Below are 19712 nucleotides of genomic sequence, written 5' to 3' on the forward strand. Positions count from 1 at the left end.
ATTTGCATCTCCTGGAGGGCAGCATCCACACTTGATTTATTTTTGGATTCCTGGCCATGCCTTGAAGAAGTGCTGAACAGGTGTTTCTCAACTTATTACGATCCTGTAAACACCTTTAACATTAAAATGATGCTCTAGAAAGTATGATACTTCATGAATGTTGCATGATTCAAACTTGCAAATTATAAAATTAAAACAGAATTTTTATCTGGCTTTCTCAAGATTACACAGAAAACTTGAAGTGGAGCTAATATTTCAATTCTGTTTGGAAAATATCAGTTCATACCAAATCCATTAAAGTGTAAATTCTATCATGCATTACTCTGGTAGTGCTCGTAAACACTTTTCCTTGATATTACAGTGAGCTCGGACTTTCTGACATGGGCAGATGTGATGATTTATTCTTTTTTGTGATATGTAAATTTTCATCTTAATTCTGATTTATAGTTGAGAATTCATATACTTTCATCTACTTTAAAGGATAGAGCTGGCATCTTGTGAAATTATAGGTAGCCTTGAAAATGATGACAGTCCTTCACGTTTCCCCCGGTACAAATTCTATCATTAATCCACTATCCCGGAAGTGCTCTCTCCCTCGGTTACTCCCTATGTGTGCAGTACGACCCTTACCCCTCTCTACGTTCCTTCCCTCCTCTTTTCTTCTCTTTTTCTAGGTTTTCCATTTAAATTAAAATACACTTAGGAAGTGTCACCCCATAGGGAGGATGCAAGTCAGTGATTCTTTCTGTTCAAAGTTGTCCCAGTAGACAAAAGACAGACCACAGCCTCAGCCCTGGGGCAGGACGGAGGGCAGAGCAGCACAGACTGGACAGCCCTGCCTGCCCACATGGAGGTCGAAGAGGGCCTGGCAGTGTGGACTGGGCCTGCTGGGCTCTAGGCCTGGTGAGCAGCATCCCGGAAAGGGATTGACAGCAGTGGAATTTGATGGAGGAGAGGTGCAAGGTGGAAGGGAAAGGCCTCCTTACAGAGCAGCTTGTGGGGAGCACACCCTAAGTGATGAGTCCTCAAGTCCCCAGGACCTGGACGGGCACACCAGCCACCCTGCTGGAGGACACAGTACTTACAGAGCAGGAGATGAACAAGAGAGGACGTGAATACCAGTGAGGGCCGAGGGGCAGTGACCCTCGGGAGCGGGGGAAGGAGGGACTGCAAGGGCAAGCACACCTAGCAGGAGCAGTGGAAACCATGAATGTCAACTTTTTAAAGCCAATTATGGTGAAAAGCACATTGCCATTCATCCTCCCCACTTAGAGCAGACTGATCCCACTGCCCTTGTGCCTTCTGAAGCAGTTCTGGAGTCCTCTTTCCTGAGTGTCTTTATGAGTTTGGATAAAAATATGGTGAATGCTGCTGCGGAGTGCCATCCAACAGAAAGGCAGCTCCTAAAACCCGATCGTGTGTGCTTGTCCTCCTCATTCACTGGATCTGGCACCAGGTGACTCCTGGGTGTTCCTCAAAGTCAAACTAACCACGAAAGTTAAAGGCTGTGAATTGACTGAAGGCACTGAGGCAGCCAGGACAGCACAACTAAAGATGCTCATGAGAGGGGACTCCAGAACTGCTGCAGGAAGTGGCCAGGACAATGGGATGAGTGTGTTCACAACCAAGAAGAGTATTTCGATGGGGATTAATGGCAACACATCTTTTACTGTCATTCATGTTTTCGATTTAAACATTCACTGTATTTTTGTTCACATCTCATATCACAGAGAACCAGTGACGGAAACAGAGGACAGAAAGAAAAGTGTATTGTGATGTCCTGAAACCTCTTGGGAAATTCAGACTCAGTGATGTGGATCTGCGCTGTCCTTCAGGAATTCTTAGAAATCCTCAAACTTGAATTCCATAGGGTAGGCTAAGATCTTTACCAGAAATTCAACTCCATGTGTTTAGACAGGTACATCATTACACATAACTAAACCTTTGACATGGAGAGATTGACGGGTCTTTGCTAATCCATCTGCCTAGAACGTAAAATTTCCCATAACACAAAGTTCTTGGAGTGGAAAAGTTAGAGACCATTGATTCAGTTTCTGAAAAAGTCAAATACTTTTTTAAAACGAGGAAAACAAAGTTGACAGAGTGGGGACTGAGTGAGCTAAGAGTTCATGAAATCCACCTGCTAGGGCAAGATGGATTTCTCCATGGAGCTTCACATCAAAAATAATGAGCCTCTAAATCACCTCGCTGGGAAAGAGGTTGAGAAGCTGCCTCAGCCTCCATGCACTTTAAAGAGAGAAGATTCAGGGCACAGCAGCTTTGCAAAGACCACACCAGCCCCTGCTCCTGCCCACAGGGTTAGCTCCAGCAGCCCCACTTACACTGAGAATTGTCTTTCAAAATGAGTTTGCAGCCTGGTATACAGAGGAGATGGTCTGAATAAGATTATCAAACATGGACCTATGGAGACCAGTGTACTTCCACCTACCTTGTTATACGATTTCAACCAAAGCATTTCAATTTTCAGGGCTGACAGCTCCATTTCCACCAGCTCTGGCTGTGAGTGCAGAGTGTTTGAAACTGCTGTGGCTCCAGACACCTTCCAGCACTTGCAAGGGAAGCAGCAGCACTGCATCAGCAGGGGACCTCCCTGAGAGAGACACGGTGTGCAGATCAGCAAAGCACTCTCTGCTCAGGCTTACTTCAAAAATCAAACTTGACTCCCTTCTCCCAGATTGCCTTCAAATATTTACGTTTTGAAATTCAGATGTGCTGCCTTGGAAGACACCAACCAGCACTTCCTCCCCCCACTGCCCCAGCTGTTTCCCTGTTAGCCTTGCCCTGCAGTTGCTTCTTTGCTCACAGTTGAACCCTGGTGAAATGGACTCCTTAGGAGGGTAGATGGAGCTTCTCACCATGCGCGGCAGGACGCTCTCGCTGCTGGGTGGATAGCAGTGGCCTCCTCTCCCAGATGCATAGATGATGGTCACCGTGGATTGCAGACCACCGTGGTGGGCCACACAGATTTCTGAAACACCTCACAAAGGCACGAGATTGCATATGATTTAAGGATGGCTTTTCCCATTAGGAGAAAGACAAATGAAGCAGAGGCCAGGGCCAAGTAGTTCTCTGTTTCTCAGCAGGGAAATGCCCTACCCCAGCCATCAAAGGTCATGTCCCAGACTGGCCAGAAACCTGTTCCCAGGTCCCCAAAATCAAACAGAGCCTCCACACAGGCTCTGTCCCAGCCAGCATTTTCCAGGGTCTCACCCCCCACACCAGTGTCACCTGCTGGATGCCTCCTCAAGATCAGAGCCTTGCCATGCTCAAGCACCATACATGCATGTGTTCACTCAGAGGCCTCAGGCCAGGCTGCCCAGGGACACAACTGTCACGCTCACTGAACTTCTGCAAAGCTAGAGAGGTGTGAGTGACCCAGAGCCTGAGAACAGAAAGGCAGAGAGGGGCATCCGAGCCCGCCCTTTTCACTCCCAAGCTGCACTCATTCCAGAGAGATCAGTAACACAGATAAATCCAGGACCCAGAGCAGAGAACCAGGAAAAGGCTCTGTGTCTGCAGTGGAGGTCTCACTCTGATTGGACAAATTGTGCATCACCAGTCCTGATCTCCTCGTGGCCCTCACTTAGCCCAGCGTCTGGTTAACAGTGGATGTGGAAGGAAAGTGCACTGTGTTGCCTGAATCAGTTCAGAAATCAGCCTTGGGGATAACACGCTGGATGCGGAAGATCCAGAGCCCCATGAACAGAGCGCCCACAATCCTAAGATTAGCTGAACCAGCACAGGAAACCCCGGCCGATTAGTGGGGTGACAGATACTCCAACAAGTTAGCCTCACATCTCAACTTCAACTGCCTTAGTACTTGGGATCCAGCAGGACATGTCTAGCAGTGGATCTAAAATATTTACACCCACAAACACAATTAGTACCCTGTGTGCCCAGAAGGCACTGAGAAATGTCAGCTTATCCATCCAGTATCCAGCTATCAATCATCTATTAGACATTTTTTCAATCTGTCTATCCATTTGTCTGTGTATATTTTGGGGGGATGTGGAGTGGTCAGTATATTTACTAACGTGCTGAGCCTTCATCGTAGTCTGTGTCCTACACACACTCTATTTTTAATACTAGGGCTCAGTAGATAATTGGAAGTTACATAAGAAGAGCACTTAATGTTTCCAAAGATTAGAATACTGACATTTTAAATTTTTGGTTGGGATGATGGGAAGGAATTTGTGGTTTGTGAAAAGAACACACTCTATACACATAGGGCAAATCATAGAAGATCACTGGAAATTGTTGAGTCTTCATTCTAACCTAGCTACTATGTTTATATTAAATTATGCAGCACAAAATAATTTTTAATCTTAGAAAAGGCCTGTTAGAAACTGTAAGCCAAAATGACATACTTAAAATGTGTCCAAAGGTTAATTACACATTAATGCTTCCAAAAATGTAAGAAGTTAGCAATGGAAAGCCAGCTCTGTGTCACTATGCAGTCAGCTGAAATGGAAAGAGCTCCCTTCCTTCAGGTGGGAAGAGAATGCAAATCAGTCCACACTGTTTTCAGGGCCTCCAAGGAGGGCAGCACTGTGGACTCCCTGCTGCAGTGTTTGAGTAGTGTCTGCGAAGAATGCTTGACTTACGGAAAGGTAATAAACACTGTGTTGTGCTTTGAGTGTTGTCAAATTTAAATGATACATTAGGAATATTTTTTAGCAAATGTATAACTTCCATCAATAATGAGTGAATAATTTAAGGATAATTCAAAAGTGCCTCTACTGATATTTCACCTTCTATCAAAATAGGTATTCTTTTCTTCTTAACTCTTACCCTGGAGAAAGATTATAGACAACTTGGTTTCCTTTGTTGTCTAGAGGGAGCAGATATTGAGGCTTGATTTAGCGGGAGTGCAGCGGGAGCTGGAATACACAGTCATGCTGGACGCTGTCTATACCGAGGCCCTTCTCGGGGAATTGAGTCCGGCTGGGCTCCGCCTGGTCTGGGTTGTGTCAGGCCACCTGGGGGTGATGGTTCTCAAATGTTCCCCACTCAGTCATCCCAGTCACCTACAGAACCTGAAACACGGTCTCTGATTCCTAAATCTGAGTCACTGAGGATTTAAATCTCTTACAGATGAACTGCAGCAGACACTGTTCTCTGGAGATTGCAGTTTGAGAAAGACTGAACCAGAAAGCTCACAGGTTTCCATCTGGAGCCGTTCGCTTTACCCAGGGGTCTGTTTTAGTTTCTGCTCTGCTTTCTCTTTGGAGTATGGAGGGTTGAATCGAGGGCCTTCACACTGAGCTCCATCTGCAGCTCCCTTCATTTTATTATTTTGAGATAGGGTTTTGCCAATTGTCCAGGTTGGCCTTGCACTGGGATCCCCTTGTACGTGTAGCCCCTGTATGGGGTTACAGGTGGGTCCTGCCACTCCTGGCTCTGGGGGATATTTTAAGTGCAAATTCCTGACCCCAGCCTGAGTCCAGACAGATTTAAATCACTTGGCTTTGAGCTCTGCAGTTAAGGATAGGCAGGCAATGCGACATTTCTGATGGTCCTAGGAGACAGGGCCCAGGGCGGCCCCTGAGTGCTGGCCTAAAGCCTTGGCTGAATGGTGTCTGCTCCCCAGGCCTCAGCCCCCCAGGGATGTGCTGGCCTTGCAGAGCCACAGGACCTGCTAAGCCTTCTGCAAACCAAGGCAGAAGACCTGGCTGGCCCTCCAGGTAGGTAGAATTGGCTGCTGCACACCATGTTTAAGACTTTGAAGAGAAAACTACCTTCCTGAAACTTAATTGCTATCTATAAGCTTCATTTGCATATGCTTCTATTTGTCTCTTAAAATGCAAACAGTACCAAGAACAAACACAAACAGCGTGAGTAATGATAACCTTTAAATAAAGGCTTATGGTCCAGGGAGCCCATTTCCCTGGGGGTGGATTTACAGGATTCTTTCAGAGTCCATCATACTGGAATATGTGCATCACTGATGCTCACAGAAGGCCGAGGGAGGACAGCAGGGTGAGGACTGGAATTGCACCGATCAGCACTGATTTGAAGCCCGACTTCACTTTCTCCCCTTGGGCATCTCCTAAAGGCCATGGCTCAAGTAGAATTGTTTAATGTCACCTTTTGCTTTGGAAAGTATAAAAAGAAAGTCATTTTAAATTAGCTTTAATAACTACAAGATATAATCAAATAAAATATGATTGCATTTTCTTCTATAAAACTGGTAAACATTGCTTTAATGCCCACTGCTCACAAGGATATGAAGATTGGAAAGTTTTGCACTTTGTTGGTAGGAATCAAAATTCAAGGGTCCTTTAAAAAATATGCTACCAAAATCTTGTGAACTAGAAATTTCACCTCTAGGAATTTAAGAAAATAATGAGACTATGTGTAAAGTAGTATGTTACAAAACAGCATATTAAATACTACTAAAAATGAATGTTGAATAATAAAATTTTGGTTCAAAAATACGATGACTGTCACCAGGGCTCTGGAGTGCTATGGGCTCCTTCTAGAGATTCTTTCCAGATTCTTGGTGTCCCAAACAAAGAACTAGACAAGACAAGCATGCCAAGTTAGTAAGGTTTTATATTTGTTAAAAGTATCACAAGTCAGAAAGCAGTATGCTCTGCAGAGTGAGTGCAGGTCAGTATAAGCAAAGAAAGAAGCAGGCTCCACACAGTGCAGAGTAGTCTGGGAGTCTCATGCTGGTCACAGAGCAATGGCTGCCATTTCTATCCCATTCTGATGGCACATCCAGGCCGTCCTATCAAAAACCTGCTTGATCTTGTGCAGGAAGAACTGAAGATGGCAGTCTCTGATTGGTCCGATAGGTACCATGTTCTGCACATGTGCCCTGGAGCTCTCTGATTGACAGGTCACACCTACTTGTTTAGCTGAATTGCCATGCTCTGGTCTCCTGCCTCACAGTTACAGAATAGAATCATTTGCCTTAATTACACTTTTAGTTCTACCAGTCAATTCAATTGCTAAATTAGTTTAAAATTATACTGAACTCTAAAATACGTTGAATTGAAAGTAGCCAAATGATATTTTCAAGGAATAAAGCAATTTGCATGCAGAATCTAGAGCATAAACACATATTTTCCCAGTGTATACGCCATGCAGACAGCTTAGGTGCCTGTCAACAGATGAATGGATAAAGAAAATGTGGTATGTAGACATAGTGGAATACTACTCAGTCACAAAGTGGAACAAAATCACATCATTTGCAGGAAAATGGATGGAACCAGAGAACACTGTGATAAACAAAATAAGCCAGACTCAGAAAGTGAATTATTACATATTTTGTCTCATGTAAAACCTTAAAAATAAAAAATAAAAAAAGAGATAATATAGGGCCTGCCTGGGATTTAGCTCAGTGGTTTCGCCGCCTGCTGCACAAGGGCAAGGACCCGAGTTCAATCCCCGGTACCGAAAAAAAAAAAAAGAGAGAGATAATATAAAAGTAGAAGAGAGATTGCTAAAGAAGAGATGGGAGATTAGGGGCTGGGGAAAAGGAAAGAAAGGGGGACAAATAGGAGTGAAAATGGCCAGCGTTACGTATGTGTACAAATATGTCAAAAGGAAGTCCACTACTGTGTGAAACAAGTATACATTAACAGATGAGGAAAGGAAAGGAGAGAGAAAGAAGCAAGAAAGAGAAGGAAGGAAGGAAGGAAGGAACATAGAAAGAAAGAGAAAGAAAGGAAGGAAGGAAGAAAGAAAGATGGACAGCAGCACATAGAAATGTTAACAAAGTTCATCTCTGCATGGCAGACTTTGGGGAATTTTTATGCATTTGTGCTTATTCACACTTCCCACATTTTCTCAACCAAGCATACACTGTGGAGTGAGGAATGAGGAACCTGTGGCTTCCTTCCCTTCACAGAGCAAGGACCTGCTTATTGCGAACAGGTGACACCTGCCACTCTTCATTTGCTCCTTTCCTGCCAGTGAGTGCAACTAAGACAGGGAGCATTAAGAGGCAGAGCACCGTCTTACTCACCATTTCTGTCACCACTCGCTTCCCCATCTTTTTACAGCAGCACTCATGTAGGTGTCTTCTGCACCTTTCCCTGCTAGGGCACCTCTGGTCACTTCCTTTGGTATGAAATCAGGAGAATTTTAGCGTCCTGGGACACTGTTAGCAGAAGGGGTCTGTCCATCCGAATGCTGTGAGACGTTTCCATCTGCCCTCCCACACTGCCTCTTCACTGAGGGACCACAGCTGTCCTGGTTAGGTGTGTATGCTGGGCTTCAGAGCTAGGGAAACCCTCCTTTCCGAATAGGATCTGCACGCACGTGTGCCTGATGACACTCACGGCCACTTTGATAAATCAGGGCGCAGATGTGGTCACCAGGGGTGCAGTGCTCAAAGTTCCGGCAGACTGACTGACTGCGTGCAGTGAAGTGGAGCTGTCCACATCCCGATTCTCAGACACAGTCCTCTTTCCATGGTGACAGGGACTTCCTAATTGGGAAGCGTCCTGGACATGGCCAAGAGGGGGAAGAGTCGCGTTTTCAACGACCTCCACTATTTCCAGCACCTCACCTCCAAAATTCAGGCAGAGTTACTGATACTCGTATTTTTAATCTAGTCTGTGGTGTGGTATTGCACGAGGAATCTAGTCTGTTCCTTGAGATTTTCCTCAGATATTGAGTGCTGAACATCAAGTATTTACTGGTGTAGGATTATTTCTGATACTCCGTAATTCCAAACCTGCTACAGGACTATGGAACAAATATGTCTTACACAATTAGAATGCTGTAATGTTTTTCTGTTTTGTAATCTATAGAAGTAACATGAAAGCATTGAATACGTTACAGCACACAATATAAGTGCTATAATTCTGGGATGGTAGAAATAATCACTCAGAAAGAGTTAGAAGATGGAGCAAAAGAGGAAAAGGAAAATTTTCTTCTGTATATATTTATATAAAAAGATACATAGAGATATATAAGTTCACTGTAATGAATAAAATCATTTGAAACTTATTTTATATAGGTATGGCTTTGCATACATACCCTTAAATATGTGAAAATACATTATATAAATATTTAGCTCAAAGTTATGTAAAATATTAATCATCAAAATGAATTGCTAAACTTAACCATTAAAGAAAGATATTCCATAGATGATGAATTCAAAAGAAAGCCATAAACTATGCTCCAATGCTCTGGGAAACTGAAGCAGGAGAATCACATGTTTGAGTCCAGCCTGGGAAACTTAGAAATTTAGAGATCATTTCTCAAACTAAAAAATAAAAAGATGTATGAATGTATCTCAGTGGGAAGACCCAGGGTCCTATTTCCAGTATTGCAGAAACAAAACATAAACAAAAAATACAGTACTCTCCTGCTAAAAATATCCTTCATTATCATTCATCCATTATGTGTTAGATTCTACATTGCAAAATTGCTTCTTACTTCAAAAAATGAATATGCCATGATTAAGCAAATATTCCTAGGAACACTGAGCTTGGGACCCGCTGGTTACTGACAGATTATAATACAGTTAACTCAGAAGAATGGTCACCAGGACCAGCCAGGTGCATGGGCAAGGACATGACCAGGGTGGCTCGTTGCTCCAGGGGAAGGAAGATGAGGTCCTTTCAGGGGGCCTGGCTCACCTAGTGGCTTTCAGAGTAAGAGTCAGACATAGAAACAATGATCTTAAGATGCTCATAGAAGCCATGGCAGTCATTTGTCTCAGTTAAATAAAGTAAAACTTCATGTATACACTTGAAATACCTGTGTGGAAGACCCCTAATAGAATTCCATACAAATAAGGACTGAGATTAATTTGTCGAAAAGGCTATTGCTCTCATTTCCTCCTGTGCGGAGTTTTACTTACAGGATTTGCTGAAGTATTATCACTTTAGTAGTTGCCAAAGGGGTGTGACAAACTCACGACCCACAGACCTTGTGTCATGGAGGCTGGAAAGCACACCAGGCATCAGGACCAGGGCACTCGAACTGCAGTCTTGCAGATGCTGGGCTATGGCTTAGGACGCTTCTTGATCCGCTGCAGGGTTTCATCCACCAGAACAGAGGAGGCCCGCTCTGGTCCAGCTCATTCGCTCCTTGCTGGCTTCCGTGTGGGCAAGCTGTATGTAGCTCTTCTCACTCTCTTGCACCTGCTCCACAGGGCCGTGTCCTCTGGAAAGACAGCCGTGGTTACCAGTGTCTGCACTGGGTACACGCTGCTCACGCTAAGTGCAGGAGGATGAGTCAGATGTATCCTTCTAGGGGTCCCGAAAGCTGCAGCCCAGCCAGAGCCTCGGTGGTGGAGCTTAAGCCTGTCAATTTCAGTCTGGGAGGAGGTGGCCTGAGTGGTGACAGCCAGCAGGGTGACCCACACCTGCCATCGTCAGAATCCCCCACAGATGTCTGAGCAGACGTACCATCCACTGGCTTCCTGTGGGTCGTAGCTACTGTGTGTCATAATCCCGGCTGGACTACATGGCTCGCTGCTGGGGACAGGACAGTGTCGCCAGAACCTGAGTCCATGGCAGACTCAGGGTTCTCCTTATCTGCCATTTCCCTTCTCAGAAAGCCTCTTTCTGCCTAAAATGGTGGCTTTAAACACTCGCAATTCCTGAGAGTGCTTCTCAACTGTGAGAGAATTCTGCCTGCTGTTCTGCTGGGTCCTGTTCAGGAAACTGTGCCTCAGAAGTGCAGCCACATTGACAAGCAACACTGCCTTTGGACACCAGAGAGGCAGCCACGAAATCCTTCTTTCCTTCCTCTGGTGGGATCTTGGGGTGTCGTTCTTTAGTAGACAATGGTCCAAAGCTTATGCTGTGAACAGATTCCTGAAGGAAAAATAATCTGGGAGTGACACCGATACCGCCAAGGAGCCCTGGAGCTGCGGACAGCAGATCAGTGGTCAGCACAAAGGCAGTTTGTGCAAAGGCCTGCAAAACTGTCAGCTACAGGGAGGTTTAGTAAAGCGCCAGAGAGCAGGAACTGTTGCCAGAAAGAGTTCACCTGCACGATAGTAACTGTAAGAAGAAATCAAGAGTGGGGAACCAGGGCTTTGCTACTTCACTTAGAAGCCCAAGTTTTCTGTTGTTTCCAAGAGCAATTTCTGTCAATCCTCCCAGCACTCTCCTGGTTGCCCACTTGCTCCCTCCAGCATCACAGTGACTGCAGGAACAGTTCCAGAGCTGTTTCTCAAAGAGCCTCCAGGAAATGCACAATGCAGTTTATTTTAAATTCCAGTGTGCGTGAGCGTGTGTGTGTGTGTGTGTGTGTGTGTAATGTACATGTGTGATACGACGTTTAAAAAGCAAGGCTTTTTTTTAATACTAGTCTGCCCGTTTTCTTTTTTATTAATTTTATTGGTACATTTTAGGTATATAATATAATGACGTTCATCTTTGGAAATTTGTAATTTATACAATATGTCTTAGTTCTTATTTTTTGCCCCTTCCCACTGAAAGCAAAGCTTTTGTAAATAAGGAGGGGGAGAAGGGCTAAAGTAAGAGAATGGGGATGGGAAAAGTAAGAATCAAGGTATGTCATGTACGGATACAAATTCCCTGTGATTAATGTGATCACTATGTGTATCAAAAGTATGCCAGTAAAATTAATTTAAAAATGACTTTAAAAGAGCAAAGGAAACAATCAAAAGAATGGAACATCAATTAGTAAAATGGGAGAAGACATTTGCCAACTATTCATCTGACAAAGGGTTAGTATCCAGAATATGAAAAGAAGTAAAAAATTAAAAACAAAAATGCGATCAAATTAAAAGTGGGAAAGTGATTTGAATAGACAGGTCTCAAAAGAAGAAATACAAGTGGCCAATAAATACACAGTGGAGTCTTATTCAGCCATAAAGAATGAAATCCTGTCCCTTGCAAAAATATATATATATATATATGGAATGGAGGAAATCATGTTAAGTGAAGTAAGCCAGACGTAGAAAGACAATAATTATCTGTTCTGTTTCATATGGTGTAATAATAATAATAATAATGTCAATCTGAAAATAGAAAAAGAACAATCAGGGACTGAGAAGGGGCCATTCCAGGGATGGGGTAGGGGTAGAAAATGGATGGAAGGACATGATCTACACACAGTGTACGCACACATAGAAATATCTCAGTGAGACCCATTACTGCAAAATTAGCCTGTATTAATAATAATAAAGATGTGATTGGCTACAATGGAGGGGTGGGACTTTGCAAAGAAATTCAGTTGTAATCCATGATAATAGTGACATTTTAAAGTGCAGCGTAAATGTTGCCCTAGTCAACATCAACAAAAGAAATTGTCAGCATGGCCCTCTGAGCTCTGAGGGGCTGAACTCAGAATTTTCTGAGGTCCACCAACTGCCCAGCAGACAGGACCTTTGAGGTCAGCTCAGCTGCTTCCGCAGCAAGCCCCTTCCCTCAGCCCTGCTCAACCTGTGCACCACCCGGCCATCAGGGTTACAGTCTGGGGCGGAACTCTCCAGGGCACACTGAGTACTTGTGAGCCCTGAGCGTGGAGATGAACCAGCACTGCTTCGTGCTGCCCAGCACCTCTGTAATCAGCTTTGGTTCTCCGTTCCTGGGACGGCAGCATTGCTCTGCAGGACTGGTGTAGAGCTCTTCAGTTCGTCACCACTCCAGATGTCTCTGGATACCACGGGCTGAGCAGCAAAAGAGCTTGCGATAGGCAGCCAGACTGCATCTGGAGCCTCACCACCATTTTGTGCTGGACAAAGCACCCAAATCCCACATTCTGTTTGGCAGAGAACTTGCTGCAGCGGCAAGATATTTTTCTGTAGCTCACCCAGTGTATGGAACTTCCTCTTGCTCCACTAACCTGGTGTGGTCCTGCTTCTGTAAAATTCTGCTTGCTCTCGCCTGAGCCCTCTCCAACTGAAAGCATGATTTAACAGGGGAAACCAAACCGCTTCTCGGGCCGAGAGTTCTTTCTGGGCACTAGCCCCTCTCAGTCGCTGGCTTTAAATAAACGGACCAGAATCTGACTCACAGTGAGGTGCATCTCTATAGTTCCATCTCGCTCAGTTACAACAAGTTGGGTCTCTGAACACATGCCCGGGACTCAGTGTTTCAGAATGATGGAACAGAGATGCCAGATAAAAAAGCTACAGAACCTGTGTGGATGAAGCCCCTATATTTCTTCATTGGATTGATACTTCCTTTTCACATATCAATTTATGATTGATCTGATTCTTTTATCATTATTCATTTATTAAATGATGCTATTAATGATGTCATGTCCAGATGCCCCCAAGGCCTCAGGCAGTCATAGGAGGCTTTTCAGAGGTGGCTGGATCAGTGTGTGATGCTGGGATTAAGGGCATAGGGCTACTAAACCAACACTCTGATTGGTTGAGATAAAAGGAGAGAAAGACACTGTTAAGATTTTCTTGTTTCTTTGCTATCACAAGGGCACCATGGACTGTTTCTCCTCTGCCATGGCCCTGCCTTGGAGCCAGCTAACTATGAACTGAAACCTCCACAAACTGCAAGCTAAGCAAACCTCTCCTCCCTTAACTTTGGGTTAAAGTCTCAGCAATGAGAGAAAAGTAACTAAGGCAAATGACTACTTTTTCATATTTCAGGAAAATTTAAAGTAGAAAGCTTCAAAACTAGAAAATTAGATGGCCATTATGCGTCTCCAGTTCTCATCATTAACCTCTTCTGTGTCTCAACCTGGCCTTCCTTAAAAGTAGCAGACTCTGGGGACCTCTTTGAACACCTCCCATTTCAAAATTCCAGGTGTTGGTGATATGGCTATAGCCATGAACCCATTCAGTTTATCATTTACCTCCATCAAATTAAAAATATTACAGTAAAAGACACATTGCCACTAATTTCTCTCAAAATACTCCCCCATGGTTTGAATGTATTTATCCCATCATTCTTGCCACTTTCTGAAGCAGTTCTGGAAGTTTTCTTCATAGGTATCTTTTCACAGCTCCTTCAATGTCCTGAGTCAATTCAAAATATTTACAACAATTTCTGTCACGTGAAAACATCGCAGTGTGTCCTCGTCCACCTTATTCACTGCATCTGGTGCCTTGAGACTTCTCTCTCTGCCCCAAAGTCAAAATGACCAGGAAAGGTGAACATTTTAAATTCATTCAGGACTTTGACACAGGCAGCCAGGACAGCACAACTGAAGAGACTCAGGAAAGAGGACTCCAGAGCTGCTTCAGAAAGTGGCGAGGTCAATGGGATGAGTGTGTTCAAAGCAGGGGGTGTACCTGTGGGGGATTCAGGGCAATGTGTCTTTTATTATAATAATTTTAAATTTAAATATTCATTATATTTTTATTATACTTCATATACTCAAGAATCTACATATCTATTCCTTTATTCTCTCTGGCTATTTCTATCAATCTATATTGGTTTACCATCTAAATCTATCTTGTCTGTCTTAACAATCTATTCATCTATCTTTATCAATCTGTCAATTGACAATCTAGGTCTTTAGCTATCATATCTTTTTAAAGTTTTTATTCATACATGTTTGCACTACACAATGATTACATTCATTGTGGGGAGTTGGTACATGTACATACAATTTATTTTGTCTACATATACTATTTTATACACTCACATAGTTTTTCGATGAACAAATTTAGGCCTTGAAAAACAATTTCTCAGCACATACTGCTTTTTGCTTTTCTAGAACTGCAGCATTTTTGTGTAATTTTCCTTTTCATTGATATTGATATTGGCTGAGCCTATTGGCAGGTATGTGGTTTTGGCTGGTGTGGATGTCGTGCTGTCCCTGTGGAGAGAACGTGGCTTCATCTGATTTTATTTCAGTGAAAATCATCCTACTTGGACTGAGTGTTTTGCCCTGGGGAAAGTTGATTTGGGAAGACATTTGGAGCTGTGGATTCATCATTCCTGTGATTTTACTTCATGCTCTCTACACAACTATTTTTTTCTTCTTTATTTTTTTTGTTTGTTTGGTTGGTTTGTGGGGGGATTGTTTTTGTTTTGATTTTTGTTTTGCTTTTTGAAACAGGATCTTGCTGTGTAGTTCAGGCTGAACTTGAACTCACTATGTAGCCCAGGCTGGCTTCGAACTTGCAGCAATCCTCTTGTGTCAGCTTCCTGAGTGCTGGGATTGCAAACATGCACCACCATGCCTGGCTCATACCTACTTGCTTTTCCTCTGTTCTTAACCTCCCCAGACTTCATGCCCTTAATATGTAATACTTAAATCATATTTGGGAAAATATTTAAGTATACACAACTTTCAAATTATAAAGATAAGCAAATTTTGTTTTCATATTTTTGCTTCTATTTTTTAATTTCCTTCACAGCTCGCCAGTTCTTCAGGAAAAGCCACAGACATGTCTACCTCCAGGACGATGGGAAAAGGAGGACTCCCTAAAAGAAACTACGTGTCTGAGTCATGAGAAGGTGCTCAACTCAGGGTCCCCCTCTGTAAATGAGGAGTTCTGAGATCTCTATTTGCTAATATTTTATGGGAATAAAGCATTTTATTCAATTCATTAGCAGAGTCAGTCTCAAGTCCCAACTCCAGAGTTTCCAGAATAAGATCTGCAGTGTGGACCCTGCAGTCAGAGGCCACAAACCCACACGTACACAGAGGGCTGGGGCTGAGGCTGGGAGGTGCCAGGTCCTTCCGGTCATATTTCTCAGGAATCCATGAGAACCTAGGGTGGGGTAGCTCTTCCAAATCTGGCTGCAACTCAGGTGAGTCTAAACGCTGGTTTCCCGCTGTCACTCAGTGCTCCTGATCTATCTCCAGAAAGAATTGGTCAGAAAGAGTCTCAGACTGGTGCAGTTAAAGAGTCCATTCCTCCTATCTGGGCTCTACCATCCCGCACTCACTGCCTCCAGTCAGGACCACCCTAGAACTGATAGCCATGAGACACCAGTTGGTCCCGTAAATGTCAAGCAATCACTGCTATTGTGTAAACAAAAACCTCAGCCACATTCTCAGATCTTCTCCAACTCCTTCCATATTCTTGGAGATGCTATGGAGGAGTCCTGAAGTTCACCACCTCGTCTGCTCGGTCACATCCTGCATGAACCTGGTTGAGCCCTGAGATTCAGGACCTTCTACCCCTGGATAGAGTTGAAGCACCACATGCAGCATACGGTGTGTGGTATCCTCAGAGACCCCAAGAGGGTCAGATGTCCAGCTGGACATCATGCAGGAATTAGCTGCCCTGAGACAGTCCTTAGCCAATGGGAGAAGAGGGAGGAGAGAGAACTAGACACATACATTATGCCTTTCCTCACGTCATCTTTGCCCCGAACTGTGTGTGATTCCCGCTTTGTGCACATTGACCAGCAACACTGAAAAAGTAGCTCTTGGCAATCCTTGGTCTCATCCTGCCTCTTGGTGAATGATTACCTTGCTGTAACAAATAGTAAAGTTACTGAAAGGGGCCTCTCTCTCTCTCTCTCTCCCCCTTTCAGGCACCTTCTTACCACCTTGGACTTGACCCTCCCAAATTCACTGTGAGCACAATGTTGTTGTACTTGGCTTCTAATTTCCAGAGAAGCCAATAGCCTAAGTCTATTGGTGCCACCACAAACCGGGCTTTATTTTCATAAATCAGATCCTCCAGATGGAACTTTGCAGAGGATGGCTCACCTACCTGGGAGGTGTGGGGCCCCCCACAGATGGCAATGCCCTCCCGCGAGCAGTGAGGACCCGTGGTGGACAGTGTAGGTGGGGCCAGATCTTGGCAGAGTGGCTCACAGTGGACCCAGCAGGGAGCACTGAGATGATGGGGTGTGAAGGCTGCTTCTGATAGCACTGGAGATGCTGCAGAACCAAAGGGTAGGGACCAGGCGGTCTATTTCCAACAACAACATGCTCGTTTGAATCACCATCCTACCACGGGCCGAACTGCAGAGTGAAGAGGAGTATCTGATGGAGAAGACATCGAGAAGTCAGCGGGGGGGGGGGGGGGGGCCCCCTCAGCAGACCTCCTGTCAGTCTGGGCCCAGGGAAAAAAGAACTGGAAGTTTAGGGTGAGAAATTCTGACAAATCAACACCAAAATGTTTAACCCAAATTCTCCTGAACCCTGCACACTGGCAGAGTATGCCCCTTCTACGGGACAGAGAGAAAGCTTGGCTTTGTTTAGTGGTGCCCACCTGGAGCAGGTCGCTCACCACTGGGCTCTGGTTCTCTGCAGGTCTGGTTCTCAGCCAACCTGGTTAAGACCAGGACACAAGCAGAGTCGCTGAAGCACCAGCACTAGTGGTGGATCAGCATAAAGGATCAGCATAGGCAGCAGTGAAATGTGCAGCAGTGGCCACCACGTGGGCCTGAACAGTGGAGAGGGGTGCAGGGTGCAGCCATGATTTGGGATTTACTGTTCTGTCAAGATGCCCTGGAGTTGGCCCCAAATATTTGAAGAAGCTCCACGAGAAGAAGAATGAAGGGTGGCCTATGGTTAATGAAGTGGATCTGCCAGAATTTTTAGTACAGCATTAAAAGAGGAAACAGGAGTTCAGAGGTTGGAAATTACAGAAATGGAGAGGCAGGTGACGCAGGCATCCAGAGTCTTTTCACAAACACGGTGACTGTTCTGTGCGGGGAGAACTAGGACATCTCTGAGGGTGGGTACCCCGGTCCGGAGGTCTCAGTACTCCAGGATGGAAGCGATGGGGCCAAGGGTTGGGATCCACTCCCTCTGGGATCACAGTGGGCAGAAGTGACAGAGTTATGGCAGTGGATCGGGGACCTTGTACCTCTGGGGTCTCACGGTCTCTGAAGGTCACAAACTAAGACAGCACTCAAGTCTCAAAACCAAATCTCATGGAATGGCTCCAACAGGAGCAAGAGGAAATCTGGTGTCTGACAATCTGGTGTCTTTGTGGCAGTGATTCATAAACTGTGCTTTTCCTAGGAATGAGACAGATGAGCAGCTGACTCAGGGCCACATGATTTCACCATCACAGGAACTTGTAAGTTAATGCCAGACTGCAGAAATGCTCTCCTGATCTTGTTCAGGGAAAGTGGACCAGCCAGAGATCTCAAGATGGAGCCAGACTCTGAGTCCGAAACACTGCCAGCAGCCCAGGCAGGACTGGAAGCTCAGAGAAGCCAGGTAAAGAAAGGGGATTTGGGTGGGAACTAGGTAGCTCCGACAGTTAGGGTCCTGGCCCCAATGTGGAGAAGTCACCTAGGACCCCGATTTCAGTACTTTATCACCTGTGCCCACTACCCAGGATGCTGCTGCTCAAAGCACTAGCACCCATGGGAAGGGACTGGACACTGCCAGGAGACAAAACCTGAATTCCATGATGTGGCTGCTCCACAGACTTCCTGGACACTTCAGCTCCTCACCCCAGAGAACCACTGGAGAGTGGAGCTTCACCCTGGCTGCACGCTGGTCTTCAGTCTCACAGCCCACCACAGGCGCAGGGAGCAGTGTGCTGGACACCACTTGTGTCTCGCACTCTCCTGCCTCAGCAGCTGCTGCTTCAGGGACAAATAGCCGCACAAAGAAAAGGAGACGGACAACCCGGGGTGTAGAGCTTTGGCTGTCCAGGTCTGGGCCACCCCTCCCTACCAGGAACCACACAGGCCAAAGTGGTAGAGAGAGGACCCTACGGAGAACAAAGGAATGAAGGTGGTCGTTGTTCATGGACTCAGAGCCTGCACCTGGATCACCAAGGCTTTAGTCAGTGGCTCACCAGACAGAAGCAGCCGTGCAGTGCAGGTCAGGGAGGAAGGAGGCCACTGCCTGGCTGGACCTTAACTGCCGCCTGGGGAGCACGTGGATGGGCTCATCCCTACAGGGGAGCAAAGCCAGATGAGGGTCCCTGTCACAGCATGCAACCAGAACACGGGCATGGGGATGTGTCAGCATCCCTGGGGAGTGGGCCGCATGATGCTTCCTGCGTGACTCCAGGAAGCTGCCTCCATTCCTCCTCAAGTCTCCCCGAAGCACACTGTGCCCCGGACCTCAGGGCGAGTCAGGCCTCCTGAGACAACTGCACCAGCCTCCTCTTACTAGTCTTGCTGATCTGCCCGGGTCACTTCCCACTCCCTCGGTGCCTTCCGGGGCCTAAATGACACCATCAGAAGTCCCGAGGGTCAGGTCCATGGAGCAGAGCCCCGAAGAGGAGAGCAGGACTGATCCCCTCGAGAAGGCTCAGGATCCGCCTACCTCTTCCCAAACGCATGAGCAGAGAAGCCCAGTCTGCTTGTTGCTCTGTCTGTTTGCAGCCACACGGATCACCATACCACACATTGCCCGTCCTCCATGTCCTTTCTCTGCCCTGCACCAGCTGTAGACTCCAAAGTACAGACAGAGCCGTGACTCAGGCCACTGTCCACGAGGCTCTAATTGCGCAATGGCCCTTTGCAAATCACTGTCCCATCGAGTACGATCAACTGTCCAACTGTCCGTAATGAAGACTGGCCTTGAGTGTGATGGGAGGCAGGAGAGGGGCTTACAAATCAGGGATGGAAAGTTCCTTCGGATCTGAGGCTGAGCACTGGAAAGAGTTTGCCAGGATCAGTGTCTGGCTCCCAGAGGACGCTGAAGCTCAGAGCAATCTTGCAACTTTCTGAAGGTTATGTAACCACACATTAGCACCACTGGGACTAGAACCCACTTCTGAGGAGCCTTACACAGCAGCACTTTCCACTGTGTTGTTTTATGTCCAGCAAGGACTGAGAAATTCCCTCTCACTGTGCCCAGTACAGTAGTTTCCAGAAACTGGATATTTGAGCCTGAGCATACCC

The 19712-nt window shown here is 45.6% G+C and overlaps 1 long non-coding RNA gene across 3 annotated transcripts; it reads right to left on the reverse strand.

The window, feature by feature from the left end:
- Positions 1 to 9116: 9116 nt before the first annotated feature.
- LOC101709263 (uncharacterized) lies at positions 9117 to 19276 on the reverse strand. 3 transcript variants are annotated; one of them, XR_001182629.3, is made up of 5 exons: positions 19132 to 19276; positions 18656 to 18754; positions 16600 to 16878; positions 16225 to 16360; positions 9117 to 15734 (listed from the first exon to the last, which is right to left on the reverse strand). It is a non-coding gene; the product is annotated as an uncharacterized LOC101709263 (long non-coding RNA). The 3 variants fall into 3 exon arrangements; XR_002390849.2 differs by having other exon boundaries at positions 9119 to 15734; positions 16604 to 16878; XR_015450881.1 differs by lacking the exon at positions 18656 to 18754 and having other exon boundaries at positions 9119 to 15734; positions 16604 to 16878; positions 19132 to 19274.
- Positions 19277 to 19712: the final 436 nt, after the last annotated feature.

The sequence above is a fragment of the Heterocephalus glaber genome, unplaced genomic scaffold (assembly GCF_053883595.1).
Source record: "Heterocephalus glaber isolate CG9 unplaced genomic scaffold, H.glaber_assembly_v1.0 deba00001104, whole genome shotgun sequence".
In the NCBI taxonomy this organism is placed as follows: Eukaryota; Metazoa; Chordata; class Mammalia; order Rodentia; family Bathyergidae; genus Heterocephalus; species Heterocephalus glaber.